At 34.4% G+C, this 23,535-nt stretch overlaps 1 protein-coding gene, 1 non-coding gene and 1 pseudogene across 5 annotated transcripts in view; all 3 read right to left on the minus strand.

Moving 5' to 3' along the window:
- Positions 1-23,535, minus strand: part of LOC145265375 (putative receptor-type tyrosine-protein phosphatase mosPTP-1) — a 475,862-nt gene that overhangs the window by 428,207 nt on the left and 24,120 nt on the right. The gene's annotated exons all lie outside the window — the stretch shown is intronic.
- LOC145265891 (U6 spliceosomal RNA) lies at positions 2,000-2,103 on the minus strand. Its single transcript, XR_013864695.1, has one exon. It is a non-coding gene; the product is annotated as a U6 spliceosomal RNA (small nuclear RNA).
- On the minus strand, positions 13,876-13,993 carry LOC145265915 (5S ribosomal RNA; annotated as a pseudogene).

Below are 23,535 nucleotides of genomic sequence, written 5' to 3' on the forward strand. Positions count from 1 at the left end.
CGATTATCATGAGGAGTACTGTAATGCTCGATTATCATGAGGAGTACTGTAATGCTCGATTATTACGATTGTAAATTGTTACAAAGAAAAATGATATCGATGCGAAAAGTTATGTTAAGTGGAAATATTTACATTTAATAGTTTCCAGAATTACGCTTACGTAGGAATATTAAAACAAGAATGTTAGAACATAAACAATGGAGATGATTTTAGTGTTGGCATCGGGTGATCTTAATGTTATGCGAATTAATGACATAACGAGATAGATTTGAAGAGATGTGAAGTTTAGTATAGAGTAAGTTGGGAAGTCGAACAAGTTAGCACGAAAGATAGAGTCTCTGCCGAGTCTGAAAGATAGTCTGGAAGCCGAGTGAAACACGGTTTTAGAATAATGTAGAAAATTGCGTCTTCTTGCAGCTTTGATGGGAGGTCAAAAATAAAGTTATCTATAGATATATATATAAAAGCGAAAATGTATGTATGTATGTTTGTTCGCTTATTCTGTGTGTCTACAAAAGGCTTCTTTGTCGGTTCACAACTTTTTAAAACTTTTTATATCACATATAAATCGTAATAACTCACAGTTAACAACGAAGCTCGCCTGTCTATTTAATTTGGTCAATTTCGGGAAGATAAATATTCAATATTTGTCGCTCGCCGCATGTGGGTTAGTCTTTTTCCTATAACATCTTGGGGGTGGAAAAAAAAAAAGCGTTCAGCAGTAAATGAATACTATCTGCAGTCAAACTTATCCAACTAATTAAATAAATTCAAACGTGTTTCCGTTAGCATCTCGCGGTGGGGCGTTACATTAACATCTCACTTTTTTTTTTTTTCACACTTTAATTTACAACTTTGCCTTAAGGGTTCGGGTTCGATCCTCATACTTACTTTTTTTCTTAACCCCCCCCCCAAACACCCGGGCAACGCCGGGTACCCCTCGCTAGTATATATGTAAAAGGCAAAATGTGTGTGCACATTTTATGTCTGGCAAAGACTTTTTTCACAAGGGTTCTGGGGGGAGAGGAAGTTACTATTTCTTGGAACTTTTTATATACCGTCTAAATCATAATATCTAGGATTTGCAAACGCGCTTCGCGTCTAGATTTAGTTCCATCAACTTTTACAAAATTCTTGCTATTTCGGCCCCCTCTCGTGTTGATTTGGCTTTTTCATATAAAAGCAAAACTTACCTGGCTTCCGTCCGGGAATATCCAGAAAGTAATCAGTTTTTGATAAATGTGGGGGAAACCCCTTATATCAGACAATTGCTACTCATTGGGACACTTTCCTTTTTATAGGGAGCGGGTTTCCCCCACCCCTAACATCTTGGGGAAACAAAACCCAAAAAACTACTAAATAAAAATGTCATACACCATCTACTATGACTACGAAATTCCTACAGCTACATACCTAGAAAATGGGGCTGTTAAACCTGACATAGTGATATGGGACAAGAGGGAGAAAGTAGCAACCCTAGTTGAAGTAAGCGTCCCTAATGATGCTGGCCTTAACAGAGCAGAGAGGGAGAAAATAACAAAATACCAAGAACTTATTTACGACATGAAGAGAAACTGGAATCTTAAGAAGGTATCAATCATACCAGTCATTAAAGGAGCAACTGGGCTAATGAAAAAGAATTTCAAAAATTATATGACGAATATACCCGATGAACCAAGTGCAAGAGAAATACAAACAATAGCACTCAAAGGGACAGTTAGAATCTTAAAAAGATCTCTCGGTTGGAGTAACTAAACTAATAGGAGAATGTTTGGCATCCAATAGAATGCCCCATCCCCAGCAAAAACAAAGTGATAAGTAAAATCAAAAGAGAGAAACAACAGTAGAACACTTTAACCACTAGACGTCACACTTCATATACACCGATAATGTGATACACCCACCAGCTTCATAACTAATGGTCAAGACCCTGCAGACTGCTAAGGATATATTGTCAACTGGCATGAATATAGCCTACTTAGGCTGTACCAGCTAAGTATAAAACATGGAATGCTTCATGAATTAGCATGTCATTCTTGTGCAGAGGCCCTGCTAATCTTCTTTGTATTGTTTCAATTTTAGTATATGTACTGCCGAAATTATGCTGACCATTGTCTACAATTAACGAATGGAAACGGCAAGTAGATTATAAGCATAGAAATCAATGCATTCTTTGCAATCAATAGAAATGCTATTTTCATGTAGGCGTTAATTTATTAACTATGGAAGCCCATTCTGTCAAGAAGATAAGCAGAAAAAAGAAAAAAAATCAATTGAAAAAGAGAAAAAAAACTAGGGTAGAATAATCAGATGAGGTTAATGAAGTAATCTAAATGAGAAAAAAAAAAAGAAAAGAGAAATTTTTATGACAGAAATTATCTTTGATGTCTGACATCTGGCAAATATGGAGGAAGACATGAAAGCCGATTCTATCATTGGCAGCCAGTCCCATTTATTCAAGCATTTCCAACAATGAATCATGGAAGAATCAATGTTAAGCAGTGATTGTCCTTCTGCAAAGTCATAGAGAATATCTCAAAGACCGGCTCTTATTCACTTGACCAAAAAGCCAATAATAAATGTCACTTCAGCCATAAAGCAAATATTCTATCAATTCTAATGATACCAAGAAAAAACATTTTCTAGTTGCAGAAGTAAGAAAATGGGTCAGGGTCCTGGTGAGAGAGTATCTGAAATAGGGAGGGTCGAAAGTCAGTATTATTTTTTGTATATGCAAAAGTCAGTGGAGCACTGAATTAAAAAAAAAAAAAAAAAGTCAGTGGAGTATCGAATTTTAAAAAAAAAAGGTATTTTGTAGTAGCATAATTGAGAAGGGGGGTCTAAAATATGAAGTAATGGTGAAAAAAAATGTATTTTAACAGTTTGTTTATTGTTTCACAACAAATAGAAAAATTTTCATGAATTATCATGCTGATTACTTGCCTGCATAAAAGTCGGGGGGGGGGGGGGGGCTCAAATAATAGGTTTTATCTTAATTATTAGTCATTATGGGCCTTTTCAGAAGTCAGCTGAACTTGAAAAGCACATGGTTCTCTCCAAGATATCAGGTATGTAAAATTTCTGTATATATTAATAAAAAAAAGGGTTTTTTAAAGCAGATTTTAAAGTGATATTTAAATTTAAGTATCATTTCTGAGAAACTGATTTCATTATTATGAATATATTTAAAACAAAAATACGATTAACTGAAGTTTCTTACTGTTTAAATCTATGCATTTATCTGAAATTAAAATTACATTTTTAACAAAAAAAAAAACAAAAAAAAACGAATACCCACTTAAAATAAAAAATTTAGTAGGCAGACTCAAACATGTACCACAAGGGAAGAAAAGAATGTAGGAAAAAAATGATGTCTTTGCTGTTGTGTTCATCGCCAAACCAGAAGTGGCAAAGGTTTAAATTAAGGCTAGTCAATCGAAAAGAGGGGATGACTTTTGAAAACATCAGCGAAAAAAGCGACCCCTCCTTGTAGAAAAGTGCCCAGTTGAGGGTGAAGGAATTAATGTTCTTAGCCAATTTTACAATATTTGTTGTCTGAAGGGTCGAACTTCAAAACGATATCGATCTTATGAAAATCCATCGCCTCTATAGAAAGTTTTTGGCAGACATACAAACATACATAAATACAAACAAACAATTAAACATAGAGGTGAGATTTATATTATAGACTAGCAGGGGTGCCCGGTGTTGCCCGGGTGTTTGTAGGTGTAAAAGAAAAAAAGTTTTGGTAGGGAGGTAGGCTCGAACCCAAAGCCTTGATGCTAAGGCGAAAAAAAAGTGTGACACGTTACCGCGACGCTAAGCGGGCAGAGAAGTGAGAATGGGTGAAATTAAACGTTTAAAAAAGCAGGTAACAACGAACGTCAATGTGTGGTTTTCGAAGCCAAACATCACGCCATAGAGAAATGAAACCACAGCGCAAATTTTGTAACATAAAAGTCACTCAAAAGATATAGACAACCTCATTTCGTAAATCAGAGATATTATAATCTAGAAAGTATATAAAATGTTGTAAGAATTAGTGACCCCCCCCCCCAAGTCTTTGGCGGACATACAAGAAAAATACAAACACATTTTCGGTTTTATATTGTAGATAACAAATGAAAATTAAGGTAATAATATTCCAATGTGATGGAAAATAAGCTATACTCATTAAATTTATTTTGTATAAAGACTTCTGGAATCATTATAAACGAATACAATTAAACAACGTAGCAGCTTTTTTTTCTTTTTTTACATGGAGGTCACCACTTATCAAGGCCCAGAAGCCACTTGGGGATGTACAGTAATTAATGGGATAGTATTGTAGTAATAGTTAGTATTGGAGATTTGATAAAGTGTCTTACTTAAGGGGGCGATTCATCAGAAATTTGTTTATGTTGGACTTGATGACATCCAAGTTGTAGTCAGGTGGGAAACAGGCAAACGGAAGAGAATTCCACAGCCGTGCACTTCTAAGAAAGAAGCTTTGTTCATGGAATCTACATTTTGATTTAGGCACAGATAAAGAGTGGGGGGGGGATTACTGACAGTGGTTTCAGCTAGATGGGCGTTTTTCGTGAAAGATAGGCGAGGGGGGACCAGAGATTGGAGCTTGGACGAGCACCTGCCATGGAAATAACGATCTTACAATTTATCTCCATTAATCAGCAAATTAATACTAAACGAACAGAACTTTTAATTTAGAGCTAAGCTATATATTTTACACCACATCGTAAACAAAACTGTGGGCATAACATCAACATTATTATTTTTAATGATAATCCTGCGGAAAATGCTAGAAGACTGAGAAAAGAGGATGCTGATCAGTGACATGCAGAGAACTATTTCAGGGCAGGTGCTCAAGTGGCGAGAAAAAAAAAAACAAAAAAAAAGATACCGTTTTATTTTGTTTTTTTTTTATACACGGTGGTCACCACTTATCAAGGCCCGGAAGCCACTCAGGGATAAGGGTTATTGCAAGTACATTACGTTAGTGTGGAGATTTGATGAAGTGTTTACTTAAGGGGGTGGTTCATTAGGAATTTGTTAACGTTGGACTTGAAGACATCCAAGTTGTAGTCAGATGGGAAGCAGGCATACGGAACAGAGTTCCACAGGCGTGCAGTTCTAAGAAAGAAGCTTTGTTCATGGAATCCACGTTTTGATCTAGGCACAGATATAGAGTGGGGGAAATTTTTCACAGTGGATTCAGCTAGACGGGTGTTTTTCGTGAAAGATTGGCGAGGGGGGACCAGAGATTGGAGTTCAGACGAGCACCTGCCATGGAAATAACAGATAAAACAGTGGGGTACTGGCCTATAACACATTCCTCTGAAAAGGACACTTTTCAAATAGGAGTAAAAGGGGGCAGGTGCTTGGGTACCTCTAGTACCCCCCCCCCCTTTGCACGATCTTGATGCTGATATTCTGTTGGTTATGACCTACCTATAAGCATAAAATCGGCAAAAACAACCGCCAGACACAAGATGTGACAACAGAAATAATGATAATTCTATTTCATAAACGCACATACTTTAAATTCCTACCAGCCATCGTTCATCTGAGAAAAAAAAATTTTATGTCATAATTGCACCAGATTTTTTTTAATTCTAACAACTATATTTTATCTGAAAAATATTTTTTTTGCGTCAGAAACGCACCAAATATTTTCAAATACTGCACTTGTATTTTATTTCTTCAAATCAATCTTAAGAAAGTCTTGAAATAAAAACAAAACTTTGATGAATAAATAAATAATTTTGCTTTTTCCATACATATTTTATCAGACTATAATTTTGGCTGAGATATATTTTTTTATTTTTTTCATTTTCAACAACAATGGCCATATAATGGTATAAGTAAATTATTTTGAATCCCCATCTTGTTTTACTATTTTTGATTTTGCTGCTTTTTCATTCAATTCATTGAATTTAAGAAATGCTAACTCTACAGACATTTGAACAATGTTTACTGGTAATGGAGACAGAAAAGCAAGTTGGATAAACAAAAGTATAATGGTAAATTGGCTCAACCCCCAGGGACGAGAGAGAGAAAGTGAAACCATTCTCATAATGAGCTGACCTATGGGAGTTTATTTACTCCTGGGTAATAATCCTCACCAGTGGGCAGGGTGTTGACTTTTTGAACAATTGCAGAAATAAAATGGTTCCGCAAGATTCAGCTCAAATTTCCATCAAAAGTTAAACTATTTAAGCTTTTGGAAATCAAATTGATTACAACAAAAATCGCTTCTTTTTTTTTATATATAACAAGCTTTGGCTGGAAATAAGACTTGTTAAGAAATGGAAATAATTTTGAGCGACTTTAATTTCATAATCAAATTTTGTGAAGAATTTTTAAACTTTCACTTTAGTCTGCTGCTAAGAAAGCATCCTCCCTTTATGAGGCTAGAAAGCTTCATGTCAGTATTTTACTTCACAGGAGAAATTCCCAAAAAGGCTTTCTATTCTAATAATTTCTTTTCTTGAATTGGTTGTCTTTGGTATTCCCGCCATGCTTCCTACTGTATGAACATGCAGAAATTTAAATGCAATGTGAACAAGCATCTCGCTGCACAACTCCCCACTTGAGATGCTCCCATAAATCTGGCCTCTACTTCACAGTGGATCCTTATGTCTGTGTAATTTAAATGGAGGCAAAAAACACATATACACTCACACATACAAGCTGTATAATTTAATTAGTATACATTTACATTTTTGTAGAACTCAAGAGAGAGAACTCCGTATAATTCATGATCATTATATTTGACAGGTGTTGGGTGATTTTTTAGAAATTGATTCCCAAACTAACCTATCCCTTTCTCGATCTTTACCCTTTCTTTCTCCCAAACTCTTATCGCTATGTTTTTCATGACTGCCTCAACTTTTTTACATCTAACCCAAGAACTCTCGTCCATTCTTTTAATATAGCCATACTATCCAAGTCTAACACAAGCATTAAATGAAAGACTGACTCAAGATCATGAAAAATAGTGGAAATTTGTTCTTAAGCAAGTGGTAAAGCTCTTTAAAGTATGCACATAGCATTTTTTTTAAATCAGTTTTATTTATATTTTCACTTCAAGAGATTTGGTTTGGTTATTTTGCTTTACAGCATACCAACACTTAAGGTTATTTAATGGTGAATCCAGTAATTTTGGAAAAAAAAGTTTTTATGCTTTAAATATTCATTAATGGTGTTTGGTTTGGTTTTTGACCTTTTAGTAATTTTTTTTTTTTTTTTTTTTTTTTTAGTTCCTTACATCAAGTGGCTTCATGTCTTTTGCATTATTATAAAAAAACAAACAAACCAAAAAACGGTTTACTGCCCATTGGACAAGCTGGTATACATTAGACAGCTTTTAAAAATTGTCTTCCAAACTAACCTATCTGACCAGGTCTTTTTTATCCCTCTTTCTCTCAAGTCAATTTTTATCACTTCCCCCCCCCCCCAGGTTTTCATTTGCTTGCCCCTGTAAACTGAACCTACTATCTCAACTGTTCTACATCTATTAAACCAATAACTCTCATCCATCCTTTCATCATATTTACAAACTTTTTGAAACCTGAAATTGATACACATTGACGAGTTCGGTTCTACGCATGCGAAAATGACGTCAGAACCTGATTTAGTTTAAAGATTTTAAAAAGTGACCTAATTTCACTGACGTTGTCTTAGCTCAGTTGCTTAGAGCGCGGCCTCATTATCTGAACGTTTTGTATTCGAATCATGGTGTGAGGTCTTTTTCTTTTCGATATTTTAAATTTTAATATTGAAACAGGGTTATTTAAGCCATTTTTCACGTTTTTTTTGTTTTTTATTTTTCAGATTTTTTAAAAAGTTTTAACGTCCGTTTTTCTGTTTTCTTTTTTGTTTTTTTAGTTTAGTTGTTTTTACTTCACTTATTCTTATGTTTTGATTAACACCCCCCCCCCACCCCCGCCCGAGCACACACACCTCCAAACACCCAGGCAACGCCGGGTACCCCCTCCCCGCTAGTCTATATATATAAAAGCGAAAATGTATGTATGTGTGGATATCTGCTAAAAACTTTCAACAGACGCAACGAAAATTCATTCACAAACTCGGTATCACATCGAAGCTCCATCCTTTGCTTGAAAAATATCGAAAAATTGGCCAAAAACGTTAACTTTTTCACCCCGAAATCGACAATTTTTGACGGGGGGGGGGGGTCTCAACAAAAATGGTCCTCTCGTGACAATGACCGATTCTACGCATGCGTCAGATGACGTCATGACCTGATTTACTTTAAATAGTTGAAAAACCGAACAAATTTCATGTACGTCGCGTTAGCTCAGTTGGTTAAGGCCTTGGTTCATTATCTAAACGTTTTGGGTTCGAATCGTGGTGTGAGATGTTTTTTTTTTTTTTTTCTCGATTTTTTAAATTTAAATATTGAACCAGTGTTATTTAAGCCATTTTTCATGTAACGTTCGTTTTTCTGCTTTTTTTTTTTTTTTTTTTTTTTTTTTTTTTTACTTCGCTTATTCTTAGCGACACCCAAAAACATCCGGGTACCCACTGATTTTTTAAATTTTAATATCGAAACAGGCTTATTTAAGCCATTTTTCACATGTTCGTTTTTCTGTTTTCATCGTTCGTTTGCCTTATGTTAGTTTTTTTTGTGTTTTTTTTATTGTTTGATTGCTGCGTAGCGGGGAAAACAAACGGGCTTCCGCAACTTGACGTTGTCGCACCTGCTAATTTCGGTTTATAAACGTCAACTTAACACTTATCACTTCATCTGTTCCCGTGGTCAAGATGGTTAGGTCGCACGTTTTTTTTTTTCCATTTCCTTTCCACCTCCGTGTCAAACGTTTGGGGTTCAAGCCTACCTTTCTACTAAAACTATTTTTTTGCTTTTACACCTCCAAACAACCGGCCAACGTTTTTTTTTTTTTTTTTTTAACAGGGTTGTTTTAATTTACCCCCCACCCCACCAACACATACCTCCAAACACCCGGGCAACGCCGGGTACCCCTGCTAGTCTATAAATATAAAAGCGAAAATGTATGTACGTGTGTTCGCTTTTTCTGTATGTCTACAAAAGGCTTTTTTCAGAGAAGCGGTCGGTCGGTTCACAACTTTTTAAAACTTTTTATATCACATATAAATCGTAATATCTCAGAGTTAGCAACGAAGCTCGCCTGTCTATTTAATTTGGTCGATTTCGGGAAGATAAATATTCAACATTTGTCGCTCGCCGCATGTGGGTTAGTCTTTTTCCTATAACATCTTGGGGGAAAAAAAAAAAAGCGTTCAGCAGTAAATGAAATACTATCCCGCAGTCAAACTTGACCTGATTAAAACGGGCACCTGCCAAATCCAAGTAATTAAATAAATTCAAACATGTTTTCGTTAGCATGTCGCGGTGGGGCAATGGTTAACGTCGCACGTTTTTTTTTTTTTTTTTTTTTTTTTCACACTTTAATTTACAACTTTGTCTCAACGGTTGGGGTCCAATCCTCATACTTACCTACAAAACATTTTTTTAACCCCGCCCCCACCCCCGGAGTTTCCACACACACCTCCAAACACCCGGGCAACGCCGGGTACCCCTCGCTAGTACATATATAAAAGGCAAAATGCGTGTATTTGTGTGTGTGTGTGTGTGTATTTGTATGCCTCGCAAAAACTTTCAACACATGTGACAGATTTTCACGAGATCGGTATCGTTTTAAAGCTTGACTCTTCGGGCGACAAATATCGAAAAATTGGCTAAAAACATTAATTCCTTCACCCTCAACTGGGCACTTTTCTACAGGGAGGGATAGTAAAAAATCGTTCCTTCATTACAATTTAGCCATACAAATATGCGCAAAAAACGTTCTCTCTTGAATTAGTTTAAATATTTAAAAAACAAAAACATTTTTTTTAAAAAAACCTAATTTCGCTGACGCGGTCAAAGGCCAGTCGGTTAAGTAGCACCGTCGTTATCTTAAGATTCCACGTTCAAGCTGAGATGTAAGATTCGATTCATAAAGTTTTAATTTTAAAACAGGGTTATTTATGCCATTTTTCGGGGGGGGGGAGTCATCATGTTCACTGCTTTTTTTTTGTTTTTTTTTTTGATTTTTTTACGTTTTAACATCGTTTTTTTTTTTAATAATATTTAAACAGGGTTATTACGTTTGCTTATCCTTTATTTCCCATTTTTTTATGATTTAACCACACCCTCCCACACCTTACCCGGGCAACGCTGGTACCCCCCCCCCCCGCTAGTTCTATAGAAAATAAATATCCGAATGTTCCATAAAAAATTCTCTATCAAATTTTTAATTAGTAGGATGTCATCTGTCAAACAACGTGGACTTGGATCATCCTGGAGATATGATGGACGACAAATTGAATTATCAAGCAAGGATTACACATCTCCTTTCCTAAGTTGGCACTGCTTAATTTTAGTGACAAGGAGAAGTCTAGTATGACTGGAAACAATGCCAAGATAAGCAGCTGATATTCTCAAATGGTCACCCATTTAATACTAACCAGGCTACATGATGCTGTACTTCCGTGATCTAATGGGGAATCGCTGTGTCAACATGATTTCACTGTACGTTGAGTCAGTGAAGAACAATTTTCTTCTCTGCAATTGACCACTTTAACTTTAACTCTGTTACAGTCAATCTTTATTGTGGTCTCTTCTTGGTCTTACCGAATTCCAAGACAATTCATCTGGTTTGGTAGAGTATCCAGCCTAATGCAGTTACTTTTGAAGTAACATCACTAGAGAAGGTGGAGTATTCCTCGTATGAATCAGTGTATGGCTGTCAAATGTATCTCATTCAAGCTTTGAAGATGATATTATTTTGAATATTTGGTCAAGGTTTACTTGTAGAATGAAGTATTCCCATCTCAGGTATTTTATAAATGTGTGGGTTTGTGTGCCCACGCATATTTGTGGCAACAGTAGATTTGTGAATAAATCTAGGAACAAACACCTGTCATCAAGTTGCTGCTGGGCATGGCCATTCCTATAACGGGGATTGTCATGTTGCTGTGACAAAGTTATTTAAAAAATAATTTTAAAATGATTCAAAATATTCTCGCGGTCCCTTAGGCTCTGACGGTGTTGGGGCATAGTGGCATAAGATGTTGTTCAAGGATTCATGGAGGATGCAGAGATAGAAATAACCAATGGACAACATAACTCAGATAAAATGAATTTCTCAACCTGGGACTTCTAAACAGAGCTAAATGACAAAAAAAAAAAAAAAAAAAAAAAAATAGGATGAGTATTGCTAACTCTACTCAACAGCACAAAAATGATGTCAAAAATATGCAACAAATAATGGTTACTAAAGTAAAGATATATAGATAAGTTTTTGTGTTTTAACATATTTTAAAGCGTTTTATTTTCAAAAGAAATTGAGTATCAACTCAGTTCAGTTAGAATAGAAAAAAAAAAAAAAAATGACTACCATAAGCACACACAAGGACCCTTTATAATAGACAAGCCTGGGTGCCCAGCGTTGCCCAGGTGTGTGTTGAGCAAAAAATAAAAAAAGGAGAGGCAGGCTCGAACCCGTGACGCTAAGGCAGAAAAGAAAGTGAAAGAAAATCTGATGTCTTACCTCTACTCCAATATGCAACAAGAAGTTCAGAACGTTAAAATTAAGTAAAGTCAATCCAACCGATATGATGACTTGCAAAAATGGCACGCAAAAAAATCAACCCCTCCTTGTAGAAAACTGCTTAGTTGAGGGTGAAGGAATTAATGTTTTTGGCCAATTTTTCGATATTTGTCATCAGAGACGTTGAGCTTCAAAATGATACCCATTTCGTGAAAGTCTGTCGCCTCTGTCAAAAGTTTTAGACAGACAAACATACATACATTTAAACAGGTGAGATTTATATTATAGAAGATAAAAAAAATCGAAAATTCAAAATACGAGTAAAAACACTATGCTTAAAAAATTAAATTTTAAAAAGTTTTTATTTCTTAATTTTTTTTTACTTTTTCAAAGAAAATGTGAAATTCCGCCTTTCCTGATTTATAAAAAAACGAAATTCAGCCAAAAAAGCAGAGATTTCACATCACTGAAGACGTACATGCCAAGAGAGATGGGTGGGTGAAACAGTAGACTTGTAAATAAGTAAAGAAATAAATGCCATCAATTTGTCACAAAGACAATGACTCATCAAGTCAGCTGAGATATTGGATGGGCTCACATATCAATTTTCAACTATTTCTTTTTTTTCTTTTACCAAACCTAGTCAGATGAACGTAAGTATTAGCTGCTAATCTTCTGCATTGGGACACGGTAAATAAACAAGCGTTTCTTATGGCATTGATTTTTCTTTTTTGTTGCAGGGGGGGGGGGGGGTGAATTTCCAATACTTTCTGATCATTTGCTGGTTTTTGGGGTTTTTTTTTTAAATTTTTCCATTCACAAATCTAATGAATAAACTTATCTTGTCTGATTTCCCATGTTAGACCCAAAATGTAACAATATATTTGACAAATCGATTTGATTTTGACTAACCATTTCTTGCTTTTTATCTCATGTTCTTTCTTATATTATATAAAAAAAAAAAAAGTCTAATTTACTTCAGTTTCTTTTCCAAAAAAGCATTCCAGCAAGAAGTACTGTTACAATGGAAACAATATCCAATGGTACCAATATGTTCATTAGAGACAACTACTGTAATCTGTCCATATATGAATGAATAACAGGTGTCCTATTTGCATTGGTTCCACATCTTCAGTAATGATGGGACAATTCCAATATTTTTCAGATTCTGATACAATTACCAATTCTTTTCTAAATTCTCGATTCCAATACAATTATAAATTCTGATTCTTTTAAAATCTCTAAATATTTAGCTATAGAGTGTTTTTTTCTTGTTTTATTTTTATTTTTGGGTTACTGTAAAAACGCATGTACTATGTGCTTATATTTTCGCAAACATAAAATAACTCTTTGATTTATAAGCTTAGTTTCAACAGTAATTGAAAATCAATAGGTATTTATCAATTTATCATTAGTACCAGCAATGGAAAATTAAGTTTTAAACAAAAATGACAAAAAATAAAATAAAATAGCAATTAAAATAAGTCTTTGGCATCAGAAAATAGGCAAAAATATTTCTGATTTTGATACCCCAAGAAGTTCTGATTTTTACAATTCACAATTAATCGTCTTAACACTGATCTTTACGGATGCTAAATAAAAGATGAAGAAACTACATCTGTCTTATGTCCTCATTCTTAAGAGATTATTATACATAGGCTTTGATAGAAGCAGGCTTCTGACAAAAAGGGTTCAAATACATCACACGCACCGTTTTGTCATGCATTTGTTGTTGCTGGCCTAGTGTGGATGTGACAGGATTTGATGGGTCATCTGACTGCCATTGACAGTCGTCAAACGGTACGCCATCTATAATCAACTTAGTATTAACCAATTTCTAAATAAATTGATGTTGACTACTGCTTTTGTGTTTTCTGTTCAGGTGCGTTGCTTGCTTCCAGAGATCGTTTTTCTTTTATTTTACTTAAGTAAAATATGCGAGTTATTTTTTTAAATTTTATCTCCCCATCCCCTGCATCTTTGACTCCTATTTCTTACTGGTTATCTTCAAACTCGTCACCAGTAAAGTTTTTAACTACTTTTCTCATGGCTCTAATAGCATAGTTTTATTGATACCTCTAAGCATCTCAACATTTTTCAAGCATCGGAAGCCTCCATTCAGAATCGAAAGACAATAGATACCCCCTGTAAGGATAGCTGCACGTGTAATTATGAAGCAAGGATTAACCACATCTCTCCTGAATCGGCACTGCTTGAGTCCAGTGGCCATGAGAAGAGCTAAACGACTGGAAACAATGCTGAAATAAGTTGAGAGCACATACAGCACCTGGAATTCCCAAATGGTCACCCATTTAAGTACTGAACAGGCTCAACATTACTTAACTTCGGTAATCTAATGGGAACCTGTGTTCCAACATAATTATGCCGTATATTTCAAGCATCCCCAGTAAGAATTACTGCCTTTCTTCTAATGATAGGATTGAATAATGTATTATTTTTTTAGTACTTTTTTTTCCTTTGTCTAACTTCCCACCATATGTAAAACTATTTATCTAACATCTCAGAACTTGGTTGTTAGAAAGCATAATTTGTATCAGTATTCTTTATGCTCAAAATGATTTCTATTCTGTAAGTTTATTAAGTCTATGACTAAGTTTTTCATGAACTCCTCATCTCTACCTTGTCCTCATTTTGTATCTACATGTTTTTTTTTGTTTTTTTTTTTTATTCCTTTTCAGTTTTACCTTTGTTGATGACCAATAAACCTGGGTTTAAAGTTTAAAGTCTACCATGCCTCAGAGTCTTGATGCTGTCAAAAGTTTGAGCACATTTCCACACACCCTGAAGACAGTACAAATAGCCCCCCCTCCCCTTAATTCAAGCTAAAATAACATAGATGAATAGCTAGAACCTTAAGGTGAATTTAAGGTTTCAATCACCAACTCTGAATTCTGAGGCAATGCTGAATTTAGAGTTTTCAATACGATCAAAGAATTCTCAGCTATCAACCCAGACTTAAGAATGTGGTTAATGAAGGACATATGAATAAAACTCTTCATATGTAGCATACTTAACTGATCTGCATAAAGTAGGCCTAGATTTGTTCATGATTGGGAAATAGAAGAAACTATACAGGCCTATGTTTTCTACTGTTTTTAGAATGTGTATGTAGAATTACATGACAACTTCAATGTGTTGTATTTTTGTTTTGCTTTTTTGAATCCTTTGTGTATTCATTCATTGTTATCCTCATCTTCATAGTTGTTGGACCACTTGTGACCAACTCATCCTCTGACCTTCTTCAAGTGATTAACTGCGACAGGATAGGAATGCCGAGTCTTGTAACTGTATCCCTAGTAATCACTGCCTTCCATAGTTGCTGTCTCACAAAGTTTTGGCCAACTAATCCTCTGGAATAGTTAGGTAGGATTGAAACTGCTATCTTCAGACAATGCTTACCTGGAACCATAGAGACTCAACATTACTATCCACTGTGCCACAGGCTCCAAAGGGCAATATCAAGATTTTATGGTCTTATAAATCTAATTTTGTGTTATTTGGTTTTCCATTGTCGGGTCAGTACTAAATGTTATTGAAGTTTTGTTTTTTTTGGAGGGGAATTCTTGGAGATGAGGCTTCATAATTTATGTATTCATTCTTTTAATTACCTGAAGAAGGCCAGCGGATAAGTTGGTTGAAGTATGGTGAAGCAATAACTATGAAGATGAGGACAAGAGTCTATAAAAGAATGAATATACAACTTCAATGTGATTTTGATTTTTTTCCTCCCTATTAATTGAATGAAAAATGAAACTTCAAAAAAATTCAATTTAAAAAAAAAAAAAAAATGGTTTTAATATAAGATTAGTTTGGAAGTTAATATCTGAAAGCCATCCAACACATGTCAGCATGAAGACGACAGCAAATTTCTTTTAGGTGTGGTATTCACGGTGATGGATTGATCTGGCTTTATCTTTAGTCCACAATATATCTTACCTCTTGAAGAAGACCAGGTTGTAATCGGTAAGGAAGCAGTCCAGCAGTAATGAATTCAACAAAGAAATAAGCTTAGTTCAGTGATAATTTCGTGTGATGTTAGGCACACTGACAAAGATAGAAAAGCTATTTGTAGTTGTGATAGAAAGACAAGTCCTTGTAGCAATTTTTTTTTTACAATGAGGAGAAACGAAATAGTGGAGCACCTTCCATAAAAAAAAAAAAAACAATAAAGTAGAGGAAGTAGTAACGTCTCCTCTTGTGAGTAGAAAGCGGACTTTGAGTTTACTTTTGGCAACCTCGTAACCATCACAGGGTAAAAATCTATTCATCTAACACTTATTATTCGCTAGATTTTCACTCTGAAGTATTTTGTATATATATATTTTTTTAATTCTTACATCAAGTAGCTTCAAATCTTGTCTGGAGCGATTTCCATTAAAAAAAAAAAAAAAAAAAAAAAAAAAAAGTGGTTGAAAGTGATACCCTGCTCAACAAACCAGATTTCAGCACCTGGATTTGACAGGGAAGTTGGGCACACGTGACCAATTTCTGAATGAAAGAATTACAATAATGAGGACACTGTCACGCGTGAACAAATTCTTGATTTGGCGACATTCACACAGGATGGGTTGTCGGCTTCTACCATAAAATACACGGTGTCCGACGGTTCGCAATAGCTAAGTTAATTATAGGTAGCCAGTCCCAAGACCAGTGGACCAGAGATAGGTTTCACGTTGGTTTTGATGGTGTATAACCACGTCTTCAGCTAGCCTCTCAGGCATCTTTGACAATCTTTGCATGGTTCTGGAGCTATTGCTTCGTGGATGAACTCTCCTGGGTTACAACATGCCCCGTGACCAAACCAACAAAGTCTCCTCTTTAAAAGAGCTTGCTTAAAGGGGATGATCTTGCATGTGTCCAGATTTGGGTATTGAAGACAAAATGGAGCTAACAGACCTGCAAAATTTGGCAGCGATAGTATTGGTCAAATGCTAACTGTGGAGATATCATCGACCAGGTCTCACAAGTGTAGAGAAGGATCGTCTGAACAAGCACCTAATAAATCTGGACTTTTGTGGCTATTGTGATCTAAGGACAAACCACAGACGGAGTTGTAGGCAACTGAAGGCATGCCAGGCATTGTAGATTCAGAAGCTGATATCATCGTATCCCTCAACCTGGTGACAAACATTAAGTTCAGGTATTTGAAGCAATCAACCTCCTTTAGGGTTTATCCGTTAACAAAAAAAAAAAAAAAAAAAAAATTAACACCTGCCGGCACGAACACTATAATTCACGTTAGTAAGCGAACAGGAGGACACAAACGTTAAAACGTCACAATCTTTTTTTTTTTTAACAGAATATAACGATGGTTAGCGCGCATGGCTTGCCGAAAGCAAGGTTTTTATTTGCCCCCCCCCACACCCTTGCCTTTATACAAAAGGATATATTTCTACACGAAATTATGTACAATGTTTCCATTTTTTTTATTTATTTATATATTTTGTCAGAGAAATTTGGGCCGAGATCGAAGTATAGTATCTGTTCTTCAGATGCTGCACTTCAATTTCTTGTTCCCTGTTAGTGGAGGAGAAGTCCTTCACAACTGAGAAAATTTTTAATTTTTGTTCCTTTTCTCCACGTTAAAAAACGGCCCTGGTGTCTAACTCTGTCCCATGGGGAGGCATTGTAAATAAGAACAATGCCGCGTTCATGTGTATACGATGTGGACGAGAAAGGTTTTTAGCGGACATACAAACACACAAAAGTTTGAGATTTAAACTAATGAGTACTACTTATCAAGACCAAGAGCTGCTCAAAGATAAGAGTTAATAGATTGTCAGTTGAAACACAGTGGCAGTGAGAAGTTCAGACTCAATGCCAGGCTAATCAGAGAAAGACTGGTATTTATTCATAGTTTCCTTCTCCTAGACTGGTTGTCCAACCAAGGTTGGAGAGTCTAGTCTAGTATTATTCAATCCACTGTTGAAATGAGAATATGATTTTAAAATCCAATAAGCTGAACTTTTATTAGATTATTCGGACTACTGTTCTCATTTCCACGAATTTAACCTCCAATTTTCTTCGGATTCATCATGCAGAATACTGGATTCTACATCCGTGGATTAAACAAACGGTTTTGTTCAAAATTACATATAGATTTCTGCAAGATGCACCTAAAACCGTCAGAGGTTACATCAAAGTTCAGAACAATCGTTCAATATTACAATTTTGAGGAAAGTAAGAAGTGGATCTTGAGTACTTTTGGCAGTCTTGCTTCCCCCTTTTTTTTTTTTCCTTTAGTCTTCATATGCCATGAAAAATGTTTCTGACAAACGGGAAAAAATTGCCGTTTTCTGCGTCAGAATCTATTCATCTAACACTTGCTGTTGGGGAGTTTTTGACCTTGAAAAAGGTTGGGGGTTTTTTTAGCGCTTTACAGCAAGTGGTTTTATGCCTTGTCTAGAGCGATTTCCGTAATTAAAAAAAAAATTCAAATAGCCTAATTTATCAATTCTCAGCTGAGTAACAAGTAAGACTGGGTAAATAGATATTCACACATATGCCCTTAATTAACCCCTACCAAAAAAAATAAAAATAAAAAAACTAACCCGGAGTTGTGAGAGATACACCCAAATTTGCCTATGAGACAGGTGTCAAATGCTAGAGAAACACACGTGGCCAATTTCTGAATGAAAGAATTACAACAATGAGGACATTGTCACGCGTGAACGAATTTGCTAGTTCATTGGTTACTTTTGAAGTCACCTACATTTTTTCCTTTTTAAAATAAGATATAAAAATTTTAGCCTTTTTTTTTTTTTTAAACACATGGCATCTGTCTACGTCAGATGACAAGTCAAACATTGTTCATTCGTTCGCTTGTTGTTAGTTTAATGAAATTTGTAAAAGGAAGTTAATTTATTGAAGGACTAGCAGATGGGCACCCGATCTTGACGGTCGTAAAATCCGCTTAAATATATTTTAATTCATACAGATTTCATATTTATTATTGTAGAACCAATTCTCTATTGAATATTATAAGATATAGTACTGATTTCAAAAGACAAAAAGTGACTTGGGTGCCATCAGTTAGAATCAAAACTAAAACATTTAGTGCTCTCATTCGAACTAACAGGATAGATAGACAAAGTTATAAAATTAAATCACTTTTAGCTATGACTAGCCTGGGTGGCCGGCGTTGCCCGGGTGTGTGTAAGGGTGTTGGGCGATCAAAAAAAAAAAAACGGCAAATACCCGTGCGAGTTCAAAAAAAAAAAAAAAGAAAAAAAAACAGCAAGTACTCATGCGAGCGCAAAAAAAAAAAAATAATCGGCTCGAACCTGTAACGCACCAGAGAAAAAAGAGGTGAAAAAAAAGCAAACAGTCTTATCGATGCACCCACTGCGATTGTGACGTCACGGGCGGTAGAAATAGTGTCTTTTATGCAACGTCATTGACGCAAGGTTTGAAGGACTTGAAAAAATGTCAACGAAAAAAAGTGACCCCCCCCCTTCCTTGTAAAAAAAAAAAAAACACGCAGTTGATAGCAGAGAAGTAAGGAAGGGTGAAATTAAACGTTTAAAAAAGCAGGTGTTTAAACGAACGTGAACGTGTGGTTTTCTAGGTCAAACATCACGTCATAGTAGTGAAGAAATGTTGACAGAGAGCTGGAGAGAAAATGAAATCGCAGTGCGAATTTTGTAACAAAAGATTCAGACGACTTCATTTCGTAAATCGGACATATTATAATCTAGACAGTATACAAAAAGTTGCAAGATTTAATGACCCCCACCCCAAAAAAAAATTTGGGCGGACATACACAAAAATGCGTGCACACACATTTTCGCTTTTATATTATAGATTAGTTTATGCATAATAGAAATGTCGGCAAGTTAAAATGAACATTTTATATTTCAACTTGCCACAATATCTGTACACGTTATTCATCCAAGCAAAGATTTTACTTGTTATAAACCGTCCTTGGTGTAGGATTATTATTTCCTGTTAACTTCAGTGTTGTGTAACCAGTAGTTACAAACTTTAGCAGCTAAATATTTATACAGGCCAACACACATACATTTACCGTTTTATTTATATAGAAAATGCAATGCAACAGATAGACACAAACTGAAGCAAATATGCACATTTTTTAATTATTCCATAGTTTTACCTTGCAATTTATTAAACATGCCATAAAAATTGAAATTAATTTGGAAACAAAAATAAAAAAGCACAGTCCATAAACTGCACAAGTACCAAAAATAAATAAAATCTGCACTTGTATTCATAAATAATTAAAAAGTTTGATTGCAGCAGTTTTTCTCAAATTTGAAATTGATGGTATCCTGCCGTTTCAATCCAATCTTCTGTAACACCATCTTCTATCTATTATATAAATCTCACCTTCTATGTTAGTGCATGTATGTATGTATGCCTGTATGTCTCACTAAAACTTTCGACATGCGACCAACACTGACAAAATTGGTATCGTTTGAAAGCTCAGTCTCTCGGGTGACAAATATCCAAAAATGATCCAAAAAAGCATTAATTCTTTCATAATCAACTGGGCCGTTTTTTTTACAAGGAGGATCATTTTTTTCGTCAACATTTTTGCAAAGTTATACGCCTTGCTTAAGCTTAATTTGAACGACAGTGACATTGTATGCCACAGTGGGTGCAGTGACTAAACAGTTTGGTATTTTTTCACTTCCTTTTCCTTATCGCATTACAGATTCGAGCTTGCCTGCTTACTACTTTTTTTTTTGCGCAGGTACTCACTGCTATTTTCTTTTTTTTTTGGAGGGGGGGTATTTTTTTTAGGACTTTGTTGCTCAATACCGTTACCATAAAACCTCTCCACACCCGGGCAACGCCAGGTATCCCCACTAGTATATAATATTTGATGTTTATTTTAAACCAGCAGAGCTACTGGGTATTGCCCGGGACATAAAAGAAACACAAATAGATGATGCTAAATAGTGCTAGGTTTCTCACATACAGACTTAGGAGAAATTTATTTTTTTATGTGAAGAGTGAAAAAAAGAATAAAACTTAGGCCTTCAGAGCACTACTAAAACTTCCTACCCGTTTGTTTGTAGAGAAATGGTAATAGTTGAGAAGCGATAAATTAAATCGAGAGTTAGCATCATTCAATTTGAAAAAAATGCTGACTCTAAATTTCTAAATATTATTTTCCCAAGCTTACGTTGATTAAGAAAAAAAAAAAAAAAAGGGGCGTTCTGCACTAGCTTTGGGCTTTTACTTATGGATGTTTTGTAATGAGAGGAATATTTTTAGTGAAAAATTTTGCAGGTTTTATAATCAAACGCGAGAAAAAAAAAACGAGAGACCTATTATAAGATAAACAAAATAATGAGTTAAGAAAGCATGTATTCGCAAAAGAGATAATTTTATATACGTTCAAAATGGAAGTTTACAGCAATAGGGAAAAAAAAAACATAAAATGTTCCTGAATATTTTTAGAGTTCTTATAAAAACAAGGCCGATAGCCATTAGTCACATGCTCTCATGTAATGAATGAATGCGTGAATGTAGGAGTGACATGAAATTCTTAAAGATAAACTAAAATGACTGAAAAATGGTCTGAAATGACTTAAATAAAAAGTAAATGACTTAGAATGACTTTAATGAACTTAAGGATGAATTGAATGATTTAAGAATGACTTAAATGCTTAAAAATAAACTGGAATCCTTCAAAAACAACTTGAATGATCTGAAGAATGACTTGAATGGTTTTGAGACTGACTGGTTGTAAAGTGGGTGATCATTTTACATTAAATTAATACAAAAAAGTGATCCCCCACTTTATATCACAATAAGTACGGCATGTAGTAAGAACAGATACTACACTTTGATTTTGGCCAAGAAAAGCTTAAAAAGCTAAGAATAGCATCTATTAAGAACAGACCTTTGATCTTAACCAAAAAGGCCAAGCACAAAAGTGTTACCGACCAACCGACCGAGTGACTTATAGAGTCGCTTTCACGCGACTAACAAGGGGGATTCATTGGCTGAGACAATAGAAGAAATGTGAATCGATTAAGAGCAGTGAGTTACATGGGTCAGAAAATTGTTATCAAAACTTTTCTGCTCAATTAAATATATAATTCATTGAAAGTTGTTTATAAGAATCAATGTTCTTTGTTTATCATATTAGAAAATAGTTCAGTGATAAAGTTTGGGAATATTTCAATTAATTAGTTTTTGGTCTCAATTCTTTGAAAGAAAATCTGGCCCCTTTAAAGGTTCTCAGAAAGACCAGTTCGAATAAATTCAAAAAGTTTTCTGATCAGTTAAAACAGTGCTTTATGGACAAATTTATCTTTAGTTGACCTTTGACAACTAAATATTTTCGTTTACTAGCCAAATAGAAAAGTTACTAGTCAAAACCACTTGATTTTTAGAATATGACATCTTCGTTCTGTGACGAGTATGTACATCATAAAGATTTTTCTGTTTTTTTTTAATAAGTAATTCTAAATATGTAACAAACTTTATATATACTTTTATACTTGAAGGTATAAACATACTAATTTCTTCAGATCTTTTTTATAACTGCGTTTGTTAAAAAAAAAAAAAAAAACAGTATATTGATATTGTTCTATTAAACTTTTATTGTTTAAGTAATTTAACTTTGTTCGTTTTATTAAAAAAAAAAAAGTTGAAATGATATTTTTCACTCAGTAGTGAGCTTGGAAGATTGTCAGTGAAAGAAACACAATCGCCAAAAGATAAGCGTTTCATTATTTCTAGTCGCCACTTTAAAAAAAACAATTACTCGCAAATCCGACTGTTTCACTCACAATGTAAGGCTCTGTAAAATATAATTTGTTTTCACTAATTCAGCCCTGCGCAAATTCAATGTGCAGAAACGAGTTGACACCCTGATTTTGGAGATCAAAGTGTAAACTTTGGTTCTACAGGCGTTCGTTGTATATATATCTTTTTTATTTTATTAAATGTTGTTTATTATATGTTGTACATTTTATTTTTAGCTGTATGTACTAACAGACCTTTTTAATTTTAAGCTGTATATACTAACAGACCTTTTGAATTTTTAGCTGTATATACTAACAGACCTTTTGGAATTTTTAGATGTATATACTAACAGACCTTTTGGAATTTTTAGATGTATATACTAACAGACCTTTTTTAATTTTTAGCTGTATATACTAACAGATCTTTTTTAATTTTTAGCTGTATATACTAACAGACCTTTTTCAATTTTTAGCTGTATATACTAACAGATCTTTTTTAATTTTTAGCTGTATGTACTAACAGACCTTTAATTTTTAGCTGTATATACTAACAGACCTTTAATTTTTAGCTGTATATACTAACAGACCTTTTTTTAATTTTTAGCTGTATATACTAACAGACCTTTAATTTTTAGCTGTATATACTAAGACCTTTTTTTAATTTTTAGCTGTATATACTAACAGACCTTTAATTTTTAGCTGTATATACTAACAGACCTTTTTTAATTTTTAGCTGTATATACTAACAGACCTTTTTTTAATTTTTAGCTGTATATACTAACAGACCTTTTTTAATTTTTAGCTGTATATACTAACAGACCTTTAATTTTTAGCTGTATATACTAACAGACCTTTTTTAATTTTTAGCTGTATATACTAACAGACCTTTAATTTTTAGCTGTATATACTAACAGACCTTTTTTAATTTTTAGCTGTATATACTAACAGACCTTTTTTAATTTTTAGCTGTATATACTAACAGATCTTTTTTAATTTTTAGCTGTATATACTAACAGATCTTTTTTAATTTTTAGCTGTATGTACTAACAGACCTTTTTTAATTTTTAGCTGTATATACTAACAGACTTTTTTTTAATTTTTAGCTGTATATACTAACAGACCTTTTTTAATTTTTAGCTGTATATACTAACAGACCTTTTTTAATTTTTAGCTGTATATACTAACAGACTTTT

Source organism: Euprymna scolopes, chromosome 40, assembly GCF_053919585.1.
Source record: "Euprymna scolopes isolate OS-2025 chromosome 40, ASM5391958v1, whole genome shotgun sequence".
Taxonomy (NCBI): domain Eukaryota; kingdom Metazoa; phylum Mollusca; class Cephalopoda; order Sepiida; family Sepiolidae; genus Euprymna; species Euprymna scolopes.